The sequence below is a fragment of the Cyanistes caeruleus genome, chromosome 9 (assembly GCF_971803275.1).
Source record: "Cyanistes caeruleus chromosome 9, bCyaCae1.hap1.1, whole genome shotgun sequence".
Classification (NCBI taxonomy): Eukaryota; Metazoa; Chordata; class Aves; order Passeriformes; family Paridae; genus Cyanistes; species Cyanistes caeruleus.
Genome location: NC_141709.1, coordinates 4532253 through 4548685, shown reverse-complemented (window position 1 = coordinate 4548685; position 16433 = coordinate 4532253). Strand labels below are relative to the sequence as shown.

Here is a 16433-nt window from a genome sequence, read left to right as displayed (position 1 = left end):
CTGTGGAAGAACTGGAAATAGCCTCAGCACTTTTACTGCAGAGATAAAAAAGATCCTTGGGAGGGGAAAATAGCTGTAGTCAATGCGGGCTTGCACCGGCTAAAGATTGGAGTTAGGGTTTTACTGCCCTATAATAGGCAAGTTCCTCATCAAGGAGTGGATATAAATGCCTAACATAATTTCATGGAGCTGGTGTGGGACATAAGAGCTTGGAAGCCAGCCCACTGCTTTGCCATGTATTTTAAGCAAGAGCTTGGTTTTGCTCACTTTAGTTCCCCAACTAGTATTGTAAGTGTTGGGTACAGACTTAGTTCACAAGCAAACATTTAAAATCAATTTTTAAGGCTGTTTTAATGCTGAAGAACTCTGTGGAGATCTAAGACTTAGGATGAAGGACACCTCTTACATCCTGTGACAGACAGTGATTTAAGTCCTTTTATGAAAAAAAATTCAAAATACATCTTTGGATTGACTCCTCTGGTCCCCAGTGTCCCAGAGTTCTGGCTCAGCACTTTGCATTTCCTTTTTTATAAGACTTTTATAATTTCTAAGCCAAAATTAACCAGTCAGTTGAAACACACTTTCTTGCCTGCCTTTGCTGTCCTTCACTTCTGATCAAAGCAATAGATAAATAATGACAAATAACATGCTGTGGCCATTTGAGTAGGGCTTGCTGAACTGAGAAATGAGATCTCTTGGGCAGCAACTGCAGCAGTGGAAACAGCCAAAAATATTTGCAGTGTTTGAGCGCAGCAATTTAAAATTGAGGAATTACTGGCTGCATCCTGTTCCTACAGAGGGTGAAGGAGCAAATGCCCCTTGATGCCTGCTGGGAGTGGGACAGCCCTGTCAAATTAGGCAAACTCAACCTGCTAATTGAGGTGGACTTGGACTGCTCCTCACACAGACAGACCAAACAGGAGAGGGCTGGAAGGGATTTCATCCAGAGGGAGCTGGGCAAGCTCAAGGAGAGGGCTCATGGAAACCTTGTGAGGTTCAACAAGGTCAGGAGCAAGGCCTTGCATCTGGGTTGGGGCAACCCCTGCTATCAACACAAGCTGAGGAAGGAAGGGATAGAGGGCAACCCTGGGAAGTCCTTGGAAGTAATGGCAGATGAAAGGCTGGGCAGATGAAAGCTGACAGTGTGTTCACAGCCCAGAAAGCGACTCTCATCCTTAGTGGGCACAGAGGGTGAAGGAGGTGATGCTGCCCCTCTACTCAAGATCCCACCCCTGGAGTGGACATCTGGCCCAGGTGTCCTCAGCACAGGAAAGAGAACCTGTTGGAGCAGGTTCAGAGGAGGCCATGAAGAAGCTCTGAGGGCTGGAGCATCTCTGCTATGCAGACAGGTTGGGAGAGCTGGGGGTGTTCAGTCTGGAGAAAAGAAGGCTCCAGGGAGACCTCAGAGCCCCTTCCATTGCTTAAAGGGGCTTGAAGAGAGCTGGAGAGGGACTTGGGACAAGAAGCTGGAGTAACAGGATGAGGGGGATCGGCTTCAAAACTGCAAGAGCAGTTTCCTATGAAATATTGAAATAACAGCCTACAGAGCAGTACCATAAGCTGCTGGAAATTTACTTCTATGCTGCTGTCAGGGACTGAAATAGTTCATACCTTAAACCCTTATGTTATTAAACCTTAAACCATTATATGTTATTATTGCCCATTATAGCAAAAACTGTGTAGAGAAACTACAACCACAGAAGTCCACTTCTCCTTGAAGATGCCTGACTGGAGCCTTGGACTGTGAGTTAAAGTGCCTAGATAAGATAAAGGGGGGACTGGTTCAATCACCTCAGGTCTGGGGAGAAGTAACCAAGGCTGAGGGAAAAGAATGCATCCACAGGAAAGCCAGACACAGCAGAAAATCATCCCTGGCTGGGTCTGGGGTGGGGCAGACCACAGCCCACAGAGGCCAGGCTTGCACAGGCTGCCCCCAGCCGAGGTGGGGGCAGGAAGAGGTTTCAGGTGTGTGGTGTAACACAAACCAGCCCAGCTGTGGAACCCCAACCCCAGAAAGGGTTATCCCCACATCCAGGGGACATTCACGTGGGGGGGGGCAGCTGAGGGGGTGTCAGAATCCACCAAAGAACCCCCAAAGTGCTCCCCAGACTCATTCCCAAAGCCTTGCACCACAGGACTGCACGGGATGCAAAGCGATGCCACAGACCCAGAGCAGGAGACTGTGTCAAACTGCATCCCCCCAGGGAGGTCCCTGGGCATTCCCACCTGGCCTGAGATATCCCAACCCATCGGGTTCTGGGCTTTCTGGGGGACCCTCAGCACCAGAACACCAGCAGGAGAGGATCATTGGGACACCAGTGGGATCCATGGAGGGGTCACATTTTCTTTATTCTGTCTCTGCTACTCTCTTTCTGTCCCCCCACCCTTTCCTACTTTTTTCTTCCCCTCTCTCTCTCTCTTTCATATTTACTATCAAATAAAATCCGTACTATTGACTTTGGCATATGGTCTCATTTGCACCTTAATTCAGGCAGAGGCATTTCTAAGAACCTTAAAAATTGGACCATAACAGCTGCCAAGCTAATTTTCTAGATAGGTATTTTAGAACTCAAAGTTCTCTTACTTTGGTGGAACTTTCTATGTAGTACTTTTCTTTCTCAAAGTCAAAAATACTCTACTGAAATGCACATGAGAAAGGAAAAGAGACCCCTCAGACACGGGCTTGGCTGGGAAGGTGACAGGGATGACTCCACTGCCCAAATTGTGGAAAAAAAATAATTTTACAATCTGGTCAGACATTTGTGTGGGTTCTCTTCCTCTCTTGGCTGGCCTTGACATGTCTAATGTAAGATTTAGCTGGTCTCTAGGAGATACAACCGAGCTGTGATGTCTCCGGTTCCTTGTCTTCTCTTAGAAGTGGAGTACGCAGAAAAAATGTTATTTCAATGCAAACCTTGGCTGGAAGATCAATACGAGTCTGACATGCTTTTTTTCCCCCTCATATTCAGCTTTGTAGGGTTTGGGAAGCACGTGGAGGAAACTTTATTTTCATGCAGCACATGGACATGACGAGTTCTGGGCTTTTATCACAAATTTCCTTCCCAACCGCTGGGGCCAAAACCCTGTGGCCAGGGGCAGGCAGCAAGCCAGGACTGCCTGCACTCATCTCAGACCTCTTCTGCCCAAATAGATGGACACCCTAAAGCTAGAGCATGGTTGGTGTTTAGCTTCAGTATCCTGGTGTGCCTCACAGAGGGTCTTTCACTTGTTAGTGCTCGTACCGTGCTGCAAGATGCTTCAACAGAAGATTTTCTGCTTGTAAATAATTTTAATAATTTTCATATATGATTTTTTTTTTCCTGGCAGAGAATTGAGTCTGCTAGACATAGGCCTGCCTTGGCTGCTGTGTAGAAAGTAAAGAAACACCAAACATTGCTAATAGTTATTTTGAAATTCCACCTTCTTCTCCCTATGCTTCTCCTTTCTAAAACTACTGAAGGTCTGGTAGGTGAGATGGGTGATTAGAGGGGTGGTGCCAGCCACTGCCAATTAGGCTGTGGATCAAATCCTTTAAGCCTGTGGATCAAAGCCTTTAGGCCTGTGTGCCTCCCCTAATGTCTGTGCTCATCTATGTCAGCTGAGGTAAGTCAAGAGTAGAGGATTGTGTTGCAGGAGGGATTGGTCCTGGACAGGTAGGGTAAGAAGGAGAGGAAAAGGTTTGTCGGGTTTTTGGGGGTTTTAGTGCTTTAAGAGGAACGTCTCAAATTTGGTGTGGTGCCCATGGGAAGTTGTCTTTCATATTTACTAGAGGACTTACTAGGAATGCCTCTGCCTCATTCCAGTGTGTGCATTAGCATGCCATTCATGTGCTGCCTTCCTGGGAGTCACAGAGGAGGAAATGCATCAATCTTCTGTGGCCTGGGTCTTGTGCTCTGCAGATCAGGTGTGCTTCTTCTGTTGATTTTCTGCTGTCTCATTTTCTACAATGCTGTGCTCTCTTCTGTATCTCACATTTATGTAAAATAGAAACATATATAGTCTCTATTTTTAGACATATGGTCAACCCTTGATCTATGCAAAGCCAGGGCCATTGAAGGACATAGCAGTTAATCATAAAGACAGCCACGTGTTTGGAGAAGACTCAAATATTGTCTTTAAATCTTCACGCCCTGAGAAAAAATGACATTTAAAAACCAGCAGTCTAAAGCTTCTCACAGCTGGCTGTCAAATATGGATGGGGAAAAGCAGGGAGGGAAAATCTTATCACATCATTTGTCTGCCCTCTCCACATTTCCCCATCAGTGGTTTTGAGGGGGCTTGGTTCATGCCAGGACTTCATGGTGTGCCCAGCTGATGCTGGCCCTGAGCTGCTTGTGCAGCTCTGAGTGTGCCAGTGCCTGTCACTGGCTTTTCTGTCCCTCCAGGGTGACCTGAGAGCCTTCCTATTTGCCCAAAAATGGGTGATTTGGAGCATACAGACTTTGACATGGTCTAAACAAAATTTAGAGGAACAGTTGGAGGTGGTTAAAATGCTTTCTGTTCAAAGTCAGGAGGCACAAGAGGCAACAGTACTGTCCCCATCTAGGGGTGCTGGGGACATGGAAACTTCTGCCCTGGGCACAGAAGGAAAACATAATCCAGATGTTCCAGGGCTTCTTCTGGGTGTATTTCCTGGATTATTGCCCTGGGAAGTGATGAGTGTGGCTGTAAAAGATGGAAGTTGAATCTTGCTGCATCTGGATAAAGAGAAGCTGCTGGACACTAAGACACAGAACTGCTTCCCCTGAGCTGCCATGGTCACTCTCCCTCAACTGATTAGAAACTCAACAAAACTCTGTTTATCCTTGCTGGAAATCATGTTTTGCATTTTTGCTATACTTAAACCACAGGATAATGTTCCTGTGCATGATTAAAATATGATAGAGCCCTCCTGAAGCACCTGCCTTTCAAAGGAGCTTAAGTAATATTTATATTTTTTGCCAAGCACTCCAGTGACCACTGAATTCTCATGAAGTTCTTGAGTATGTGTGACCTGAGGCTTTGGTGGTGTGAATCAGTTCTGAAAAAGCCTGGAAACTGAGTAATGGCCGAGATGCACAAAGGCTTTGGAGACATGGGAGAGATTATGGCTTGTTACCTATGAGTGTTTTATTGCTGGACCACAACCACAGGTGCACCCATGGTGGGCCCATCCATCCTGTAGCAAACATGCTTGTGGTCTCACCAGGCACTTCCTACCACAGGAAAATGCAAGTTTATGTTGAGATGAGTTTGAAAAGAAAAGGATGTGCTAGTTTAGGAAGCCCAAAATTTTAAAGTAAAAAGAGTTGGTGTCGATGGAATCCTTTCATCCAAGAGTTGTGGTGGCTCTGCTGGGTGCACACTGCTCTAGCTGTCTACTTCAGGTCTGTAATTATGCTCTTGTCAACACAGGATCTTCATAGAATCACAGAATAGTTTGGGCTGAAAGAAGCCTTAAAGCATATCTAATCTAACCCTCCTGCTGTGGGGAGGGACACCTTCCACTACACCAGGCTGCTCAGAGCCCTCTCCAACTTGGCCTTGGATGTTTCTAGGGATGGCACATCCACAGCTCCTCTGGGTGACTGTGCCAGTGCCTCACCACCCTAATTGAGAAAAAACCTTCTCTATATTTAGTCTATGATGGGTTGTTGTTTTTCTTTGGGGGGTAGGGAAATAGATGATGGAAACTTGCTTACATTTCATGCCAGCCTTCCTTGAAACATGAAAATTATTTTTTTTAAATTGTTGTGACAGCAGGAACTTAAATAAAATCTTAAACAGGCATAAAACCTTATCAGTTGGGAATGTCCCTTCCTGGGGCTGGGAGAAAATACACTGGCTTCTGGAAGGGACCATCATGTACTGCCAAATGCATGGAAAAATGGGGCCTGGGACCAGGGAGCAAATCTGTGAGCGCTGCTCCAGCCCCTGGCTTCAGGCTGCCTGCTGGAGTACGGTGTTGGTGGGCAAAGGCAGATGGAGGCATATCAAATCAGCTCACAAACTTGTATGGAGTTAAACTTTGTACAGTTTTGGTTGAGAAACAGCCCTGAGGGGGCTTGAGAAGCTTGAGTTTATTTTAAAGGAAATCTCTCAAGCCATGTTTCAGTAGAACTTGTTTTCTAAGTAATCTTAAACTAGGGGGAGGGAGGAGAAATTATTGCAAAGCCAAATTTTGGTGAGTCTTGGCTTCCTGTTGCCAAATCTGGCTGAAGTGCTGATGCTAACAAAGCAGAGCAACCTTTGTGGAGAGCCAGATGCTGCCTGTGAGCTGAGCTTGCCAGGGGAGAATAAATCTCACACCTACACCACTCCAGAGAGCGCGACCAAGCCTGCAAGAAGGCAGCACCAGCACAAAACCTGAGAGATGCAGGTGAGGATTTACAGCATGGTGATCACAGCCTTATGCACTGGAGCTTGGCTTGGCCTTCTGGATGTTTCCTTTGCTTCATTTTATTTTTCCTCCCTAAAGATGAGGGAGGGAGATGGCATCCCCTCTGCTGTGGGAGGCAGCTGCTGCTGCTGCACACCCAGCACACTCCAGAGCTGTAGTTCCAACCTCCTGGGCTTTGCCATCTCCTCTCCCCTTAATCCCAGTGTCTCCTGGGGAGCTCTGAGTACAGAGCTCAGTACAGAGCTGAGGCTAACAGTACTTTTTTCCCTTTCTAATTTTATTTTTAGACGCAGTCCTGAGGGTGCAATGTCAGGGCTGCTGGTGTTTGCCTGAAGGCTGACTCAGACTGAGCTGATGCCCAGGTGAAAGAGCTCATGTATCCACTTCAGGTGTTCATCTGCCATGGGAAATGATGTCCTGGGCTCATCAGTGGTGTTTGGAGAAGACAACCTCCTTCCCAGCTGTGCACACAGCACATCCTGGTGTTGACAGGTGCTCTGTGTATCTCTGCTTCTGCACCACCAGAGGAAAATCAGATTCCCTGATTTTCCCTGAAGACAGGGCTGGCCAAAGGCAGCATGGAGGCCTTGACTGCACCAAAAGCAGCTTTTGTGGTGTCTCCACCCAGCTCCCATGCAGCACCTGCACCCCTGGCAGCACTGCTTGGGGCTGCAGGCCAGTCAGGGTAATGGCTGGGAGGATGTGGAGATCTCTTTGCAGCAAGCACCTGTTCTATGTTTTAAAGTGAGCAGGCTGCCAAGGAGCATCACTGGGAGGGGTGTGCGTGTGTGTGTGAGTGACTGGGCTGGCTGCTCTGCTTTCCTCACACTGAGCAGCTCCGAGCCAGAGATGACAAACCCAAGAGCCAGGTGTCCCCCAAGATGTGCCACCACACTGCTCTTTATTAGGGACCCTGGGATGCTGCAGGAAATTTAAAGGCAGCCCCATCTCTGCAGGATGCCTCTCTTGTGTCAGAGAACCCCCTTCTTCTTCTTCCTCCTTCTCCTCCTAGGATTAAGTTAAAGGTGATGAGGATGAGATGGTTTTGCTCTCATTTTTGAAATGTTTACCTGTAAAGTTTTGCCCAGTTCTTTCTTACTGGCTATTTTATAAAGCAAGATGTATCTCTCACTACTTGTACACCAAAGCAATGGCCATGAAAACCCCCCTCTGTTTGTTTGTCTGGCAAACCCTGAACTGGAAACTGTACATTTGGGTTCAGCCCAAAGCTGGGTCCCAGCTCTTGACTGTGACATACTTGATTTTTATTCCAAACCAAATGACCAGGGATGCCAGGAGTGGAAAGTCCAACTCTCAAATCCTAACTTAAACTAAAAAGGAAGAAGAAACCATAACTTCAGGGAAATGTATATTGACTGATATTTCCTAGCCTTTTTTTACCCTTATAAACAATTGATCTTAATAGAACATGGTTTTCCTGCTGGTTCTTGTGGATCTTACTCTATGAAAGGGCAAGAATAATTCTCCCTGCCCTAAGAAAACCTGCACTAGATAGTTAAAACCACTATTAGAGCTGTGAAGTCCTGCAGATTTCAGGGTAATTCCATTAGCTGCACTGCTATTGCATGCTGTAGGATTTTCCCATAGGGTATGGATTCTCAGGGAGCTTTAACCATGTACACCAACACCCAGGCATCTTACAAAAGCCAAAATAACATCATTTCTTCTCCTGAATAATGGGGATTTCACCTCCCTTTCTATTTTCTACTCTATTTCAGAAGCACCCTGAGGTTAGGCCCAGCTGTTAATGCCTTCATACATTTGGGTTTTCTACTCTCCTGCCACAATTCGAGGTTGTCTAAGCCCTTGATGGCAGCAGGATGTGTCCCTGTGATGGAGGGGGAGGATGAGGGTGATGCCACAGCAGCAGGAGCTGGTCCCATTGCTGCAGACACCCCAGTGCCTCTGGGTGCCAGCACAGCACCTCACACACAAGCCTTGCATCCAGATTTGCATTCCTGGCTTATCACAGAGCCTGGAAGGGCTTTGGCAGATGCCTGGAGATTCTGAAGACACAAGACTGGGAACTTAGTGAGGAGCAGGTGGCAGAGAGCAACAGGAGAGTTCAGTTCTTACTCTGTGGGGCTTCCCTTAGCCAGGGAGAAAATTCCAGCTCTGGATCTCCCCCTGGCAGCCAGCACCAGGTCAGACTAATTTTTTTTCTCCCCAGCCTAGGCTTTTGTTCTTTGTCTCTGTCTTGCCATCCCTAAAGGATCCCTAAATCCCTTGGAGGGATTGTGCCACTCATGTGCAGACTGGTGGGAGCCCTCAACCCTGGGTGTTTCTCAGTGTGGATAATATTGCTGCAGCACTCACAGACTGGCTGAGCAGAGAGCAGTCTCCAAACAGCTTAAATTCTTTATTCTAGGGCTGTTGGACAAGCCATTGATCCTTTCTAGATGTGTCCTGGTGCCTTCCATGCACTACCATGGATTTTTCATCTTTTTTTTTTCTGTGCTCTAGATTTTTTCCAAGTTTTTCTCCTACATCAGGCAGGGTAAGCAGCTCTTTTCCAAAATAACCAGCAAATATCCTGATCTATTTAAATCTTTATACAAACTCCTGCTGATCTCCCTGGCCTTCTCTGTACTGGTGATAAGGGAGGTTTTTCTGGTACAAACCTCCCAAGTAACAGCATGTGAAAGCTGACTATTACAGTTTCTCTTCAAAGCTCCATTGCCTCCCGTGATTTCTATTACATGACAGTGCTCACAAAGTTTCCAACTTGTTATTTATCAGGGCTGGAGCCTCTGGTGATGACAAAAATGGGAGGTTTTTCTACAAACTTCCTCAGGCAGCCACAGCAGGTTAGTCATTAAGGGCTCTGTGCACAAGTTCATCCTGAAGTCGAGCAGAGCTTCACTTCCAATTTCCCCTCCTATCCTTCACCCTTGTTCTGTTTTCCCTTTGGGAGACCTGTTGTAGTGAATTTTTTTATTCCCCCCTGTATCTAGCAGAGTTTGATTTGGCAACTGTCCAGGAGAGAAAGGACTTGCAATTGCTTTGTCCTTTGGTGATTTAGGTTATTGCGACTTCATGGTTTGCTGTTGGGAAAGCGATTAAGAGAAAAAAGTCCCATCTGTGACTGAAAATGGACTTTTAGTGATAAAAAATGTCCCTGGGTTATCTCTGAGGCTGCTGCAATCTCCAGCATTCTTCTTTTTCCATTTTTTTTCTCACCCTTAATATTTTTTTCTGTTAAGTCTTCTATTTATTTCCCAGGTCCTTTACATTTGAAGGATATTTCTTCTCCCTTTCTGCTTGGACGTGTGCAGATGGTACTTTAGGCCAATTAAATGCAGTGTGCTGGAAACAGGGGCAGAATTCAAATGTTTTGAAGAGCTCTGGGTAAAATATGCTGAGAGGTGGCTGATGGAGACAGGTTGAGTTGGGAACCAGCAGAACCAGAGACACTTGATATTTATGGGGTGTCCTGTTGGTGAGGGAGGTCAGGATCACCTCAGTAGGAAAAACTAAACTGGTCTTGCTGACAGGCTGGCAAAGTGAGGTGTCACTTATCCACAGGAGAACAAAAGAAGTGCCAACAGGTGGCAGGAAAAAATGTGGTGGTGAGGTCAGAAAAGGGAGGAGAAACAAGGGCAGGGTGACATCTGTACATGTGGCTGTGCATTGGCAAAATAAAAAGGCTGATGTAGACAGTACCTTGCTCAGACCAGGGCTTAAATAGCATTACAGGGATTTGGTAGGATGAACAGAAGTTGCTGGGGAAGAGCAAGTAAGGAATGAAGGGAAGCAGCGTGCCAAGAACGGGGCGTGTTCGTCCTGTAGCAAGGGCTTGGGAACAGGCAGCTTCAGTGTGGGCAACTTAAAAGGGGTGAGGCTGGAGGGACAGACCTCGTGTGAGTTAAAGGAGGAGGTGGGTGGATGTGAGTGGCTCTTAAAACCCAGAGGACCTCCAGCTGGGTGGTAAATGGCATCTTAAACTCTGCGGTGAGTGATAGAGCAGGACAGAGCTGCTGGGATCCCCGGGTGTGTCAGTGCAACATCTCCTCTCTAGTGCTAACGAGGACTACTGGAAAAGCTGCTATTTTGAGCTTGATTTGGGGTAATAGAGCAGAACTGGCTGAAAGGAGTGCAAGGCGATTTCAGGAAATAAGTCATGAAATGGTGGAGCCAAGAATGCCAAAAGAAAGGGAGTGAAAACAGCAGAATAAGGATAATGGGCTGCAAAAATCTCCGAGGATCAGGCAGCAACCCCTGGGAAGGTAACCCAGGGGCCTAAAGAGCACAGGGAAGTTGGCAATTACTTAAAATGACTGCGTTAGGGGCACCACAACCCATCCCAAGGAACAAGAGGAAGCTGATGCAGGGACTTGATGGACCTCAGACACAGAGAAGAGCTGCAGAAAAGCAGACCTGATGCCAGAGACCTGGCATCACATGGAGCAGTGGCTACACAGCTGCAAGTTGGGGATGCAAAGGGGCAGAACAAGCTCCAGTGGGCTGTCCAGAACCCTTCTGTAAATGCACAGGAAGGAGGAGAGCTGAGGAAAGTCCCCAGAGTGTCACTCAAATGAAGGGATTCATTGTGGACTTCGCTTCAGCCTTCCCTTGCACCCAGCTAATGATTAGGGTGATGAAAGGATGATTAAAAGGGGCAGGAGTCCAACTTGAACAGAGAGCAGAAGACCTGCCAGGGTGTTTAGAGCAGTCAGGTGTTCTGGTGTTAGCAGGACCTGCTGAATTCCCCCTTGGGTGTACTTCCAGAGCTAATCCAACCTTGGAAGTGTTCAGGGTTTTTCCAGTATTGCAGGGCAGGCTGGGAGCTGCACTGGAGCAGCTTCAGGAGTTAAAGGCTTCAAAGCAGAGCAATGCAAGAAGATGTTATTAAGCAATCAGTCTGTAAGAACCCAGAGGATAATGAGGTTAGAAAGTGATACCTGGCATGGCTTTGTCAAGGGCAAGTGAAGTGAAATGAATAAAATTTTCTCCTCTAACACGAGAACCAGGCTCGGGGATGGGATGGGACTTGGCTGGTGGAGTGTGGCAAGCAGCCTTGGGAGGGTGACCTGCTCTGCAGGGGTGGTTGGGACCTTGAGCTGAGCTTTAGGAGGAAGTGAAGAGCTGTGTCATCACACAGGATTTAAAACAACCATCTCAATGCCTGATGTCATCAGCTGCTTTCTGAATTGTCCCCCTGTGGCAGTCAGTGCCTATGCTGCTGCAAGGTGGTGTGCTCACTTTTGTATCCGGTTCTGCCCTTCCTAACTCTTGCCTGTGGTCATCAGCTAGTGCCCATCACCCTCAGCTCTGCTGCAGTGGCTCTTCATCCCTGTCTTTGTGGTGGGCTGCCCTTACTGGGGGCATGAGGACATCAGTAGCTTCTTCCCCCACATCCCATCCCTGTCTCCTCCGTTCAAGACTCTGAAGGGCAACCTGGCCCTTAAGCAAACATTACAGGACTTGCCCAGGTCATTTGTCACAGTGCTTTTTATTGTCTCCTCTGCTTTGTAGCTCATGCTGCAGCACAGCATCCCTCCTCCCCAGCATCTGCACCTCCACTTTGCATCTCCAGGGACAGCGGTCCTGTCGTGCTCATGGCATGCCTACATTTGTCTTAAGGATTGACCCTTCAGTTATTATTAGCCTCATGGTCAGCTCCAGCACAGCCTGTCATGATGAATCAGAAATAGAATCTTCTCTGCATCATAGTCCTCGTTAAACCGACCATCCCCTTCTACCTGCTGCAGTCATCGCCTCATTATAACTCCATTAACTTTAACAACAACCCCATTACCATCCATTATCTTTCTTATCATCTCCTTTACAAGGCTGTTATTTGCACCTCCTCCTTTACAGCCATCCCCTCTTCAATTACGATTCCATTATCTTTATTACCACCCCATTACAGTCATAATTATTCCCATTACAATTTTGAGAACTGCATCTCCATCCAGACAAGTCGGTGTCTCCATCAGCCCTATCACCAGCTTCTCTTGCTCCATGTTCCTCATTGCTTTCCTCCATCTTCCCTGCATTCCTAACTATCCCCATACCTGTGGTGGTATTCTAATTATTTTTCATTATGGTTTTATAGTCTTTTGCTGTTATTGCTTCCTTTATCAGCCATTCTCATCTCCCTGAAGTACCGTAGCTGCAGTGGGTTCTGGGGTGGGAGCTGAGACCCAGGTCAGTGATATTAGACTGCTCTGCACCAGCCATGAGCAGGTAATTACAGCCCATCCCTGTCCTCTGCAATTCCAGCACTTAATCTCCATTGCAGCCCTAATTACTGATGTTATCTCTCTGTTATCCTTCAGCCCATCCCTGTTGCAGCTTCCCAGGCACCACCACCTCCTCCAGCCAGTGGTGCCCCCTCTGCTTCCTGCCTGGGCAGAGGAGCATTCCTGACCCTGCCTGATTTTCCACCCCTGGTGCTGGACAATGGCTCTAGGGACCTTTAACCCTTTTAAATTAAAAGATTATCTGTGTGATATTAGCAAAAGTGATTTTGTCGCAAGGATTCATAAATTCTCGTGGTGCGACACTGAGCATCACGTCCCAGAGATGTTGTGGAATCTCTTTCCCTGGAGAAATTCAAAAGCTGTCAGGACACATCCTGAGTAATATGCTCCAGGAGAGCCTGCTTGAGCAGGGAGGTTGGACTAGATGACCCCCGTGGTCCCTCCTAACCTGAGCTGTTCTGTGATCCCGTTGGTGTTGCTGTCACCATGGCTTCAGCTGTGTGCCCACCCCAAGAGCTGCCAGACCTGCCTCTGCTCCATTCATACCTCCTTCATCTTCCAGAAGCCACACTGAGGACTCAGGAGCAGCCCTCGGAAGCTTTTTCATCAGCACTAAGAGGAGGGAAAAGGCTTCCTGAGTGGTGCAGAGTGGGTTGCACCCTTTAGGGCTCCACGGAGGGGTTGGATACTGTGCTGGATCCCCATCCAGCAGAGGACAAGAGCCCTGACAGCAGGTCCTGTCCCTGTGCTCCTTGAGAGGACATTGAGAGATTGGAGTGGTTACAGGGAGAGTCACAGAACTCCTCAAGGATGGGAAACCAGCTTTGGAGAGCTCGGTCTGCTTAGTTTATCACAAAGATTGAGAGGTGACTTCATGGCTTCCTGTAAGAACTGTCAAGCCAGGAAAATACGAAAGGAGGTACTAAAGAGCCCTTTACAGCAGGGAAAGGCAGCACAGGAGCGATGGCTGGGACCTGAGGCAGGCAAATTTGGATGACTGGTGCAGCACGTGGGGTTTAAGTGGGAGCGATGCCCATCTCCAGCTGCGCTAGGGGAGAGGTGGGTGCGATATTCCTCACATCCCTAACCCCCCTGGGCAGAGAAGCTGGGAGCAGCTTGCAGGTAATTAACAGCTCTGGTGTCAGAGGGGATGTAGTTCATGTTGGAATGCCCCTGGGTTATTTCCCACAATCGATAAGCTTCATAAATAATGTATCCCTCAGGGGGAAAAGCTACCTTGCGCTTATCAGATTTTGTACTTGTTTTGGCTTAGCAACGCTAAGAGGGAATAGGACTCAGAGGGAGAAATAGAAGCTATAAATAAGTGCAGGGAAATGTAGGTACAGGCACAGGCAGGAAGCCGAGGCTGGGTGCCCCCCATGCTGTGCAGACACCACTGGGGAGCACTGGAATGGGAGAGCCGGGCAGCTGACAGCTCCCAGCACCTCCCTGTGCCCCCTGCAAAACCTGGGGGAATTCTTCCTAATTCCGGCTCGCTTACAGGCAACCGAAGAAAGGGACATGAAGCACTTCAGCATCACTTTCCTATTATTTTTTTGCTTCCCTGCCTGTAAGGGCACCTAAGGGAGCTGAGCTTGCTGTGAACCTCGGGGCAGTGCCCTCCTTGAGGGATTGCTCTGCCATTCCCACAGGCATTTGGGAAGAGCATTTAAACACCCAGCCATGGCCTCTCCACACCTCAGTGATAGCTCGGGAAAGGCTGGATGTAACACAGGACAGCAGGAAATGTAAGCTCTTTTGGGATCAAGGGAAAACATTTGACTGAAAAATTGGGAAGCAGCATGAGGATGGAGACCGGTCCTTCTGGCTTTTGGGTTTAGTCCATAGCCACAGTTTTCCTCTTAAAAAGCGTGGACTGCGATTTCCTGAGAGAGCAGATGGAGGAGCTGCTTCTCTACCGTGACCTGACACCTGCCCTTTGGGTTTTATACTAAATTAAAGGAGCAAGGAGCTGGCAGGAAACAGACAGTGGAGTGGAAAAGAACTTTGGGATTAAAATAACACCCTCAGTAAACCCTGGCTAGCAGATCTGTGCTGCCCAGGCTGCCCACTGCACAGCTGGAGCCAGAATATCTGGGAGGCTTTAAAAATTAATTTTATAAATTAAAAATATTTATTTTTAAAAATTTATATTTTTATTTAAAGATTTAATTTTTAAATTATATAAATTAAAAGAAAACACAGGTTTCCTCATTGTAAAACACAGCTATGATGGGCAGTAGGGCACAGAGGTTCATACAAGCTTCAACAAGATGAAAATTTTTGGCGAGGTCAGTAAATAATTTTGGGGTTGAAGTGTGGTAGCACCATCTCCCACAGAGGCCCTTATGAGGGGCTGATCCTGGTGCTTTTTAGCCCACATTCCCTAAGAGCAGGCTGCAAATAATCCATCACCTCCAGGCTGGGACTGGGGGCAGGCAGAAAAGCTTTTCCCATCCATCTATCGCGCTCCCAGCCAGGGGCTGTGGTCAGGAGCAGGGACACCACAAACTGCTGGGCTGAGAAGGGAGAGCCCCGGGGAGTTTTTAGCTGCAGCTCAATTACATAAGTGATACACCAGCCCTGGGGATCATTTACTGTCTCCACACAGAGCTTTACTCCTTGCAGCAAGACAAAAACAAGCGCAGCCCCCACGCAGGTGCTGCCCGTGCTGGGGACATCTCTGACTCGTCAAGAGCTGCTGCTCTTTCCTTGCAGAACATCAGCCCCAGGGGCTTTGCTGACAAGTGGTTTTCTACATGTGCCTGGCCTAAGAATGCCCGTGTACAGCTCTGACTGTAAGAGTAAATTAATATTTGCTAAGAGGCTGTGTAAGGGGCTAGATTTGCTGCCTTCTGTCCCTGGGAGAATGTTTTTGGGGGTGGGATGGATACTCACTGGTCCCCACTGGCTGCAAAGCTTTGCTCTGGAGCCTGGCTGCTGGACCATTCAGCTGTTTCATGATTTAAATTTCACCTTTTGTGGGGATGGCACCATCTTCTGATCTAATTTTGCTCCACCCTGCAACCTCACTATGCCCAGGCAGGGACTAAGCCTTGCTCGCTCCAAGGAGCTGCTGCGCTGGGACCAGCATTGCACTGCAGGGGCTGGCAGGAGCCAGCACATCCCCATCGGGGTATCTCTCCATCACTACAGCTCAAAAAATCCCATGCTGATGTGGCTGAGGCTTGTTAAAGCTTTCCAGCCCCCATCGAGGCTGCTCTGGGAGCTGGAGCCCAGATGGTCTGAACAGATTACTGCAGCCTCCTGGGCTATCCATCCCAGGCACTTTGGCAGGCCTGAATTTCCTCCAAATGACAAAATGACAAAAATAAATAAAATCTCTCAGCATTAAATACTGAGAAGCCCGTGGAAAAAGCTGTGTACACAATGAGAACAAATATATGGTTAAATAACCTCCCTAACAGTATTTCTATAAAATGCCTCTCTAAATAATGGCAAGTGAAAGGCTCGCTCTGTCCTGATTAACCTCAGCTGGGGAAGATTGTCTGTATCAAATCACTACCGTCAGCCGATTAAAAATGAATTAAACTGAATGGAAAACAAGTCCCAAAACATCCCTTCTCCTTTCCAGTGCAGGGGCAAAATGAAAATAGCAATAAACCCCAACATTCCAGAGCGAGCACAGCACTAAGTCACCCCAGCTTGAGGATGAAGCAGGTGATGGGGACCTGGGATGGGATGGAGTGAGATAGGAAGCCTGGCCATGGTCACTCCTTGGGGAGGTTGCAGGACCAGGTGTAAGAGTCATAAGGGATAAAGGGGATGCTGATACAGATTAATTAAAGCTACATAAGTGAGCCATA

The 16433-nt window shown here is 47.6% G+C and overlaps 1 long non-coding RNA gene across 5 annotated transcripts; it reads left to right on the top strand.

Annotated features, from left to right (window-relative positions):
• Nucleotides 1-3539: 3539 nt before the first annotated feature.
• LOC111932580 (uncharacterized) lies at nucleotides 3540-12858 on the top strand. 5 transcript variants are annotated; one of them, XR_002866223.2, is made up of 4 exons: nucleotides 3540-3603; nucleotides 3804-3904; nucleotides 6221-6358; nucleotides 6667-12858. It is a non-coding gene; the product is annotated as an uncharacterized LOC111932580 (long non-coding RNA). The 5 variants fall into 5 exon arrangements; XR_002866222.2 differs by having other exon boundaries at nucleotides 6218-6358; XR_015273965.1 differs by having other exon boundaries at nucleotides 6201-6358.
• The last annotated feature ends 3575 nt before the right edge of the window (nucleotides 12859-16433 follow it).